Source organism: Galeopterus variegatus, unplaced genomic scaffold, assembly GCF_000696425.1.
Source record: "Galeopterus variegatus unplaced genomic scaffold, G_variegatus-3.0.2 Scaffold2310, whole genome shotgun sequence".
NCBI classification, from domain to species: domain Eukaryota; kingdom Metazoa; phylum Chordata; class Mammalia; order Dermoptera; family Cynocephalidae; genus Galeopterus; species Galeopterus variegatus.
The window spans coordinates 291,929-300,742 of NW_007728421.1; positions in this window are offsets into that span (position 1 = coordinate 291,929).

Genomic DNA, 8,814 nt, shown 5'->3' on the forward strand with positions numbered 1-8,814 from the left:
TCGCTCTTGTACAAAGTATTAATCAAGAAGTGGGGAAAAGTGTGCTGAAGGCCTCACTGCTGCTAAGTGGATCGGCATCTGGTCCATCTAGTCAATCAGAGGCACTCAGAATATTTCTATTAATAGCTCAGTATGTCTAGTGCTATAGAATACATGGAATCATATGCAATTAATACAATAATATAAGTATCGTTGGAATAAAATAGAAAATAAGTGGGAATCAATATCTGCCCTACCAGAATTAAATACCAATGTTAACATAAATAATTACCTATGAATATTTTACTTTGGTGCTGTATTTTATTTATTAATTTATTAAGATTTTCTGAAATGTTTAAAAAATTGGAAAATGGAACAATTTATTTACTTTGTTAGAAAACACACAGCAGATGGAGATATTTGGTGTGCTGAAAAGTGAGCATTTGATATTTTGGCATGGTGGCAGTGATAACCAACAAAAGAAGTTTCTAGTTTATATCCATTTGTGAATCTGGCAGATAATACCAGTAGTAGTCTTACCTAGCATTTACTGAGTGCTTAATATGCGCCAGGCACTTTGTGTACATATTATCTCTCTGAATGAAGACAACGACCCTATGAAGCACATGTTATTATTGAGTATTTTTTAATCTCATAAACATTCAGATGACACAAATACAGAGAATCAGAGAACTCAGGATTTGGAAAGGAATTTAAGGATTGTCTAATCCGGCTTTTCTCAAGGTGACTGGTACTTCTGGAAAATCCCTGCCATAAACACACGTTGACAACCTGCAAAGACAGGGCATGGGACACAAAAAGAACCCACTGAGAAAAATGTAATAGAAGTGCTTGTTTTGTTTTGCTTTATGACAGAGAAGGGTCACCAACTGAATGAGATAGAGAACAAAAGGAAAGTAAGATACACAATTCAAACTGTTGTTAGACTTGGTGAATAAACTTAAGTGATGACCTTGACCAGTTCTACTTTAGCGGGTTGGAGCAGCAGACGTTTTACAGGAGTTAAAGGTATGTGTGTGCGCGCGTGTGTGTGTGTGAGTGTGTGTGCGCGCACGTGTAGAAAATGGGAGTAAGGATCATAGTAAATTTGAGGAATTTGTCTTCAAAAAGAATAAAAGTAAGAAAATAATAAAAAGAGTTAATAAATAAAATAAGGATTTTTTTAAGGGATTTGAAAAAAACTTAAATGAGAAGCAAAGGTTTGGATGGCAAAGCAGAGGTGAAAAATGATTAATACTAGGAATCAAAGTGAATTTTGGTGCAGAACACTCTTAAAAGAAGAAAGAAATGAACTCAAGAGACAGGTGAGCTTTTCTTTATATACAACTGTGCAGATTAGGCAAATGCACTGAGAAGGATGCTGAAATGAAGGAAGAGGTAACTGGAGATAAAAATGGCATGGATGTGGATTTCTTAAGAATATGTGGTAAGTAAACCACAGAATTGATGACAGTTATATAGTAGGACTGGCTAACTTTATTTTAGAATACATATGAAGTTTAATAATGCTGCTCCAGTCCTCCAGGTATTCATAGCATTATGAGTAATGGCAAATGAGAAGAAAAGACAAACATTTTGTAGCAAATGAGAAGAAAAGACAAACATTTTGTAAAATAAAATACACAGGACATTTTGAAAGATTTCTTTGGTTACTATTCCTTTAAAAAAAAAACTCATACAGTACATTCCTTATGAAGTAATTTTCTTCTTCCTAAAGCACATTCTTCATAAGTTACTTTAGTTAAGCTATGGAAGTGGTAAATGGCGGGCGGGGGGTGGGGAGAAAAGAGGAACTAGGCATGAAACTGTCAATGTCTTTGAAAATATTTGTGCATTCACTGTTGTTTCTTAGAACTTTAATTGTTATTAATTTGTAGGTTATGGTATTTTTTTCTTGCCTACTTTTAGCATATTCTATGTGTTTTTGACATTCTACAATTTTGCTATGTAAGTCTAGGTATAGATTATGTTTATTACTTATTTGGACCTTTTTGTATGTGCTGCCAGAAACTGAAAATTCTGCCCTTTCTTCTAGTATCATAGCTACTACAGTAGCTGTAAATATCATCTTTTCCATTCTCTCCACTTTTTACAACTATTACTCCTATGGCATATATGGTAGCAAGAATGTCTAATGAATCAAAAATGTTTTAAGATATCAGTTTTGGTAAATAATTGTTTTATCCTCCAAAACAACAATATAATAAAAATAAAAATTGTGTGTCTAGAAAAAAATGACTTCTTTAATTTTAAATTTTGGTACTAAAAAATTACTTTGCCTTATGTCAAAATACCTTATTTTGACATAATGGACCATTATTTGACTTAGTGGTTACTAGATTCAGTACAAGTTTTTGGTCAAAAACACTGTATTTTTGAAATACTTACTGCACAAACAACTGACGTTCTATGTAAAACAAACAAACAAGCAAGCAAAAAAAAAAAAAAAACCCCATTATGCCTGTAGTTTGAATGTAAATGACAATCTTTTGTTAATTCTTTACTATTTTATAATATTTTCCATAGGGAATGAGAAAGAGAGACAGAATGATGAAGTTTGAGGAGATGGAAAAAAAAACCTTTATGTATGTGTGTGTGTGTGCGTGTAGTTAGATATAGAATCTTTCTTTTTTTCCTCTGAATGCTTATTATCTCTTTCTAGGATTCCCTGTGAAAATCTTTGCACAGTGTTGTCCTATATTTTCATATTGCTAAGACAGTGACTCAAACCCTTACAGCATGATTTCTAATAAAAATCTTGGAATCATCAACTATATTCCAGTTTTACCCAGAAAGCTTTGACATTCAAAATCAGAGTGGTCTGAATGGCTCAGTCAAGATACAAGTCTAAATTAATTGGGAAATTTGATTATAATGACCCTAGAGGGAAGGAATAATATATCATACTTTTTTTATTATAATGGTATCTTTGTAATTTAAATGAGTAATTGTTAATAAAATAGCTAGAATGAAAATTTGTTCAGGTTAAATAAATTAAATAATCTCTTTGGCTGTTCTAGTGACTCTGAAATAGATACAGTTGCTTCTAGAATGAATTGGGCTTCAAACCATTGGCAACAAAATATTTATGAATGTGTAATCACAATTCTTCTCACAGTGCTAAGTATATAATTATTGAACACATGCTGAGTTGTTTCTAAGCTTTTAGTTTTATATGAATTGAAATTTAAAAACTCAGATTCAGTGGATTAGAAGTTATGTACGGTTGGGGGTGGAGTTTAGTGTTATCGGGAGATGACAGATAAAGAGTACAGGAATTTTTTTGAGATGATAAAAAATATTCTAAAATTAGTTTGTGGTGATGACTGCATATACTAAGATCCATTGAATTGTACACTTTAAGTGGATAAATTGTATGATATATGAATTGTATCTCAATAAAGCTGTTTAAAAATTTTGAGAATCTCAGTGATTGGAACTTAGAGAAGAGGCCTTGATAGAAGAAATATATTTGGGGTCATTTGTAAATAAATGTAATTGAAGTTGTGGGTGGGGTTGAGGAAATTAAGTAAGGCTAAGGACCAAAACTGCATGCATTCTAGTATACATAAGGGTGAGTCAGTAGAAGAGACTGAGAAGAAACAATGAGATGTGAAGTATAAAAACAGAGGGTATGGGGTTGTGGTTTCAAGGAAGCCAAAAAAGAGTGTTTTAAGAAAGTATTTGTGTAAATAGTTTTGAATAAAATTAAGAGTCAAGCAGGATGTGGTCTAAAAAATATCCATTGTATTGAGTAACTCCAGAGTCATTATTATGTCAATGATAGCCATCTTGTGCAATAATAGTGGAAAAAATGATGGAAAAAGAATTATTGGAATTCACTGAACAGTACGTGCATGGGAGATATAGTGAAAGTGACAGTAAAATCTCTTTGCTGATGCTGGGTGTGATTTTAATTAGATAAGTCAGGGTAAGGGAAATTTTGTTAAGCTGAGAAAATTCCAGCATGGTTAAATGTGGATTGGAAGACTCCCATAGAGATGTGTGTGCTGAATATCCAGTATATATAAGAAATTATCGATATTGGAACATTCCTGAGAAGGAAAGATGATTTGGTTTAGATCACAGGTTAGGGATTAAACTTAAATTATACTGTTTACACACCGGAAAGACTCCTGCATATCTAGCTGGAGTCTTGGTGAAACAGGGTTGCATGGAGCTCTCACTTTCTGGAAATTGAATTGATTGAAGAGTGTTACCACTAAACATCTGTCTGTACCAGTACTTATTAGTTTCTTAGAACTCAAACTCCTAAATGTATATTGACAGAGATATAAATGACAATTAATAACAAGAAAAACAATTTTGAAAGGCTCACCACTAAGGAGAAAAGGGCAGAATAATTTCAAAGGAGGAGGTATACATACTCTTGCAGGGCACTACAGTCTACAGTAGTGTATATATCTTGATATGAAATTGATTGTTTCTCATATGTGTGGACTGAGTGAAACATTTACTAGACAATGTCTTCGTTGTCACAAGAAGCTAGTCAGTAAAAGGCTATAACAGTGAAGAAAAATGGCTGATGGTATTCATTCTTTTTTTACCAATATTACAGTAATTTACAACATAGTGAATGATATTGAAATACAGTCCTCATATGTACCTTTCCTTATTCAACTTTCAAGTTTTATTTGCCAAAACATTTAAGTGAGTAATAAAAACATTCATAGTTTATTGATTGTTATCTCATGGACTCCAAAGCCTTTTCAACCCAGAAAACAAAAGAGCCAAAATCAAATAATCAGAGTTGTCATCTGTGATAAAATTTATTGAACATCTGTATTAGTTTTCTCTGGCCCCTGTAACAAATTACCTCAAATCTGATAGCTTAAAACAACAGAAATATATTCTCTCAAAGTACTGTTGTCCAAAAATTTGACATCAGTTTCAATGAGCTGAAATTATGGTGTTAGCAGGACTGTGCTCTTTCCAGAAGCTCTAGGGGAGAATCCATTCCTTGCTCTTCCGTCTTCGGGTGCCTGCTGGCACTTCTTGCCTTTTGGCTACATCACTCCAATCTCGGTCTCCATGGTCACGCTGACTCATCCTCTTCCATGTGTATCAAATCCCTCTGCTTCTCTTTCATGTGAACACATTTGATGGCATTTAGGACTCACCCCGATAAATCCAGAATAATCTCCTCATCTCAGAATCTTTAGTGTAAGTCTGTAAAATTTCATCATACGAGACAACATTCACAGGTCCCAGAGATTAGGACGTGATGTGTTTGGGGCACATTCAGCCCCCTACACCATTTCTTATCTCCACCTCTAGTGGAGTATCTTTACTGCTCTTTATGTTTTCAGCCTCTTCCAGTCCTGTCTTTGCCACTCCCCCCCTCGCCCCCCCTTGCTGTTCCTCTTAATATAGTCTTTTTTTTTGCTGCTGGCGGGACTGGGATCAGACCCCTTGGCCCTGGTGCTGTAACACCGTGCTCTAACCAGCCGAGCTACCCTGCCAATAAACTCTTCAAATGCAATATTCTTATTGCTCCCAGAGGGTCTTTGTTTTTGTTTTTGAATTCAGGTATTGTGGTTCTAATTTCCTCTTTAAAGTTTCTTCTCTAGCAGCAGGATAAAGTTTTAAATTTTTTTATAGCATCAAAAGCCCATTTGGATATGTGGTGTGGTCCCTCTTGATTCCAATATACCATCTTCCTTCATTGCAGCTTTCTCGCTGGGTGCTGCAGTGAAAGCAAACTGAGTTCTCTGTTCTTGCCCAGAAGCTCCTCTCTCTACTCAGACTGCCTTTCCACTGCCAATCCCTGAGGCAGCATTCCTGTGCTTTTCCTTTGCTTGGCTAACCTTCCTTTAAGATATACATTTATTTGAATCCAACAGAAAGTTCATCTTCCAAATGCTTACACAAGCTTAACTGGATTTGTTCCTTAAAAAAAAAAAAAAAAAGTTGCAGGCTTTCTTATCACTTTCAGGGCTTGGTTTAAAAGACAATTTGGTTAGTTAGTGCTATGGCTCAAATGTGTCCCTTTGTCTCTGCAGAGAGCCACCACCAAGAAGGACTTTACCTGATGTGCTCCCTGAAGTTTGGATTTCCCAGCCTCTGAAACTGTAAGCAAGTAAAATTTGTTTTTCTTATAAATTCCCAGTTCCATGTATTTTGTTATAAGCAACAGAAATGGCCTAAAACAGAAAATTGGTACCAGAAAAGTGGGGTGTTGCTTGCAACAAATACTTGAAAATGTGGAAGTGGCTTTGGAACTGGGTGTTAGGCAAAGGTTGGAGGAGTTTGGAGGACTCAGAAGAAGATAAAAAGACAAGGGAAAGTTTGGAATGTCTTAGAGACTGGTTACGTGGTGGCGAGTAGAATGCCGATAGAAATATGGACAGAAAAGGCCATTCTGAGAAGGTCTCAGGTGAACATGAGAAGGGACTTATTGGAAACTGGGGAAAGATCACCCTTGGCTGCATTGTGTCCATGGCCTAAGACTTTGTAAAGGTTGGAACTTAAGAGTTGTGAATGAAAGTATTTGGCAGAAGAAATTTCTAAGTAGCAAAACATTCAGAAAGCTGCATGGCTACTTGTAACAGCCTAGTCTGAGTTATGGTGGCAAAGGCATGACATAGAGACAAAATTTAAAAGCAGAGAGTAAAGATGTAAAAGATTTGCTGCCTGACCATGTGGCAAAGAAGCAGAGAACATTTTCAGAAGAAAAATCCAATGGTGCTAAGAAGATTAGTACAAAGGAAAAGGATTATCAAGAGAAGGGGAAAAGGCCGTGAATGAATCGCAGAAGCCTCCTGGGCCAGCTCTTCCATTTCAGGCCCAGAGGCCTAGGGAGACAGAATGGTCTTGGGGAATAGGCCCAAGGCACCCTCCACGGGGTTGCTGCCCAAGGCCACCGTGGGATGCTCTTCTGCACATGCACACCAGCACCCCAGCTTCTTTGGCTGCCCCAGCTGTGACTAAACTGGCCCCAGATGTGGCTGGAAAATACAAGCCAGAAGCCTTGTTGGTATTCACGTGGTGTTAGGTCTGCAGGCTCACAGAATACCAGAGCTGGGAAGGCTTGGGAGCCTCTACCCCAATTTCACAAGATGCATGGAAAAGCCTGGGGGCCAAGGAAGAGATCTTTCACAGGGGTGGAGTCACCACATAGAGCCTTCACTAGAACAATGCCAAGCAGAAACATCGGGTCAGAGTTGCAGCAGAGAAACCCCATCAGCACCTTGCCCAGTGTAGCTGTGAGAGCGGGACAGCCATGGAGACCCAGACCTGTGGAGCTACAGAGTAGAATGACAGCCTGGGAGAGCTGAAGTGTGGCCTTCAGGAAAGCCATAGGAGCATAGCTGACCAAGGACTTGGGGACCCAACCCCCACACCAGCATGCAGAGGACTTAGAACATGGAGTCAAGGTACCTGATTCACCAGCTTTGAGATTTAGTGCCTGTCCTGCTGGGCTTTGGACTTGTTTGGGACCTGTTACACCTTTCTTTTGGTCTATTTCTCCCTTTTGGAATGGAAATAAGTACTCTACGTTTGTCCCACCACTGTATCATGGAAGTAGATAACTTGTATTGGTTTCACAGATGGGACTTTGAACTTTGGACTTTTGAGTTGAAAGAAGTTAAGACTTTGAGGATGAAATGAATGTATTTTTATGTGAAAAAAATGAGTTTTAGGGGAAGGGGGGCAGAATGTAGTGGATTGAATTATGCTGCCCCAAAACTCACTGAAGCTTGAATCATGTCCCCCAAGTTGTATGTATTAGAAACTTGGCCCCCACTGTGACTGTTAAGAGGATGGGAAATACTATTATGGTAATTGAAAGGTGGGGCCTTGAACAGGTGATTAGATTGTGAGACCATGCCTTAGTGAATGGATTAAAAATGGTGGTCAGGGGTGTGGTTCTGAGGGCTTTGAAAGGGGAGCATGAAGAGTCTGTCTCTCTGCTCTCTCTGCTTCTACCATCTTGCAATGTGAGACCCCTTGGTCACTGTCACCACCACCAGATGGACTTTGGACTTCCTAGCCTCTGAAACTGTATGCAAATAAATTTTGTTTTTCTTATAAATTACCCAGTTCTCTGTATTTTGTTATAAGCAACAGAAACAGTCTAAAACAGAAAGTGCATATTAATAATGATGACAGGATAATAATAAACTAACAACTATTGTTTAGTTGGTTTTTATTATTCACCAAGTTTATTACAAAATATTACATTTACTACTTCATTTAATCTTCACTCTTGTATATGACATCTCCATTTTACTGATGATTAAAATTAAAAACTCACTCAGGTAGTAGAAGTGGTAGTATTTGAACCCAGGCAGTCTGACTCCAGAGCCTTCTCTCAGCTACTTCAGTATGGATGTAAGAACCATTGTTTCCAAGCAGCCTTACATTTTGGACCTTCAGGGCAGAGCTGATTATTTTTGATAATGTAATTAAAGCAAATTCAATAAAGAGCCCTTCCATAGATTGAATGTGTTCTCCCTAAATTCATATATTGTAATCTTAATCCCTGAGGCAATGATATTGGGAGGTAGGACCTTTTGAAGATGATGAGGTTGTGAATGAGATTATTGCCTTTATAGAAGAGTGCACAGACAAATCTTTGCCTTCTCCGTCATGTCAGGACTCAGAGAGAGGCTGCTCTCTATGAACCAGCAAGGTGGTAGATCTGTTAGTGCCTTGATCTTGAACTTCCCAGCCTTTAGAGCTCTGCAAAATAAATTTCTGTTGTTTATAAGCCACCCTATGGTATTTCGTTATAGCATCCCAAATTGACCAAGACAAACCCCAAGAAAATGAATTCAATTATAATTGAAT